This window comes from Rhagoletis pomonella, unplaced genomic scaffold (assembly GCF_013731165.1).
Source record: "Rhagoletis pomonella isolate Grant_MI unplaced genomic scaffold, Rhpom_1.0 Rhpom_scaffold_00202, whole genome shotgun sequence".
Taxonomy (NCBI): domain Eukaryota; kingdom Metazoa; phylum Arthropoda; class Insecta; order Diptera; family Tephritidae; genus Rhagoletis; species Rhagoletis pomonella.
Genome location: NW_023458756.1, coordinates 40,239 through 42,967, shown reverse-complemented (window position 1 = coordinate 42,967; position 2,729 = coordinate 40,239).

Below are 2,729 nucleotides of genomic sequence, written 5' to 3'. Positions count from 1 at the left end.
TTGTAGACGTACACGGGATGGTTATGCTCTTTGAGCGTGTGCTCGTTCTCTGCCCATGCCTGATTAAAAGGGAATGAGAACATATGCATACATGTACATTTGTGGCAGTGATGGAAAATGGGTGTGCATTGTGCCATTTTCGGCACTTTCGGAAGCAGCCGGCACCCTAAGCACAATTGATTGATTTTCAGCACTATTTTTGTCTAACTCAATGTAACTAATGAAAAATATTTTTTTTACATTTGATCGGATGTGCTTAAACTGATAAATGATATAAACATAGAAACGCAAGCAGAAGAAGCTGGCTTCCGCGTTCTGCATATACGCTTAACATTTTTGTTTAAACAAATTCAATTTCATCTCTAAAGCATATATTAAATATCATTTAATATACAGTTTAGACTTAAATAATCACATACCTATTTTGAATATTCTTTGTGGAACACAAGCCGAAATATTTCTCTTTTAAAGAAAATTCTGCAGAAAATTAAATTAAAAATTCCTTGCAATTTAATGTTAAATTCTGCCAAGAATTAAGAAAAATTACCTTGATACTGAAATTTTAAAAGCCGTTACGGCTTTCGCGCCAAAGGCAGTAAGCTCTGACGATACGAATAACATCGATTTTGATACGAAAAAAGTACTGCGTTATAATATGTATTACAAATAATGATCTCAGTGAAAATGAACTAACTAGTTGACTAAATTATAATTTACCCTGAATTCCAAAATTTAAATAAACAAAGAATCAGGCCTTCTCATTTCTAGACCACAGCACATGGAACTGTCCAATATTCGTAACAACGCCTGAATGCTAGTTACAAGTAAGTTTGCGCAAGCTGGACATTGTAATCTGCAAATACTTTAGGAATAAAGGGGACTAATGATTTGTGTTTTTACAATTCGTAATTCAGGGTAAATGACTGAGCGATGATTTTGGTTCGTTTTTGAAAACTGCATATACTTTCGGGTATGCAGTTTTATAGTCCATTCAATTCGCGTTGATTTTTGAGAACTTTTTTCGTTGAAGGTGTTGGACTTTTTCCTCCATACTAAAAAAAAAAAAAAAAAAAAAAAACATTACAAATCAACGCGAGTTCTTAGCCGCACTTTCACTTTGTAAATTCAAAATTGAATGGACTATAAAACTGCATACACGAAAGTTTCTAAAATTTCTGACAACAAAGTTTTAAATTTGAATGAAAATTTTTATGGTTTTGTTGTTGTGTTCTTTTGTTGTTGCACTAAATAAAGGTTTTCCGTGAGATTTCTGTTTTACTTATATGCAATAAGTACTGTAAATATATTTATTAAAAGAAATGGTACCTATCGACGACTTTCAATTTATTGGCACATTGACCTGCATTTAGGCACATTTTTGCGGAGAAATTCGGCACAATTTTAAATTTTCATTCTCCGTCACTGATTTGTGGTCACCAAAAGTTGAACTGTGACTATGTTGGTGAGAACAAGAAAACTGCTCCGCATATGCAACCTAGTAGGAAACTACGAGAACTAGAACAAAATTTTTAAACTATCGGGCTTCAATAAAAACATATAATAAATACATATATTTAACATATATACATATGGGCATCGCTCATTTACTAGAAAAGTGTCATAATCCAAAAAAAATCAAAAATCGTGTTAAGAATGAACGTTACCTCTTTCCTATGATGTGTAAAAATTTCAAACCTGTAACAATTATCAGTAACTCACTAGAAAAAAATATGTATTAGTTTTTACCATGGGAGTAGATATATGCAAATTAAAAACTTTAAAGCCGTTTTTCTCGAGTTTTTCGTTCTTTGAGTTAAGATAGTATTGAAGTCAATGAGCGATAGGTATGGTATGTACATACATAAAAACTTAAACTAAAAATTTAAAAATTCATTTGGATGCAACCACGTCAAATCATTGCCTGCCACCAAAAGCATTTTCAAGCAAAGTATGTATGTACATACTTATTTTTCGCAAGGCATTTTTGAATTCAAGTAACAAAGCAGAACAGCTATGCGCGATGTTAATTCGTTGCTGTCTCGCCAACTCTGAGCACAAGTGTGCTTCACACGCACGGTGGAGAGAATACAGAGGTGGCGCCGATGACGATACCGCTACTCGGCTCTCAGTGATTTTGACAGAATCAGCTGTTTTGGTGACGTCATAGTAGAGAAGACAGCAGTAGTGATGTGCTCAGTCAATACTTTCAAGTATTGATCGATATTCGGTAACGATTTAAAATGTATCCAATACTCTCGATACTCGGTACCAAAACATTTAGATTTCAAATAAAAGCGCACACAGGCCAAAGATATGGAAAAAAACGGCTCAGGGGAGACTCGCCAATAGAGCCAATAGAGCTTTTAATACTGATTCAAATTAAAGATGTATATATGTCGGGTCCAGCCCATAACGCAGAGAACGCATTTTTGTTCCAGCTGAATCGGACGATATCATTTTTGGAGGCCTAGGGGCAGATTCTATAACCAGTTTGCGACAATTTTCGAATCGGTATCGGGTTTGTTGACCTATGATATGAAATATTGTTACACCAACAAGTACGATATCGATCCGAAACTTGTCGCTAACTGGTTAGATCTCCCCCCTGAAAAGCTTCTTCATCCGTCAAAACATTTTTCTTCAACCTTGGATCGACTAAGGTTAAAACTGATAAAATAATATTTTTTCTGTGGCGATAAGTTCAAGTGTTTTAGCCGATATCATATAAA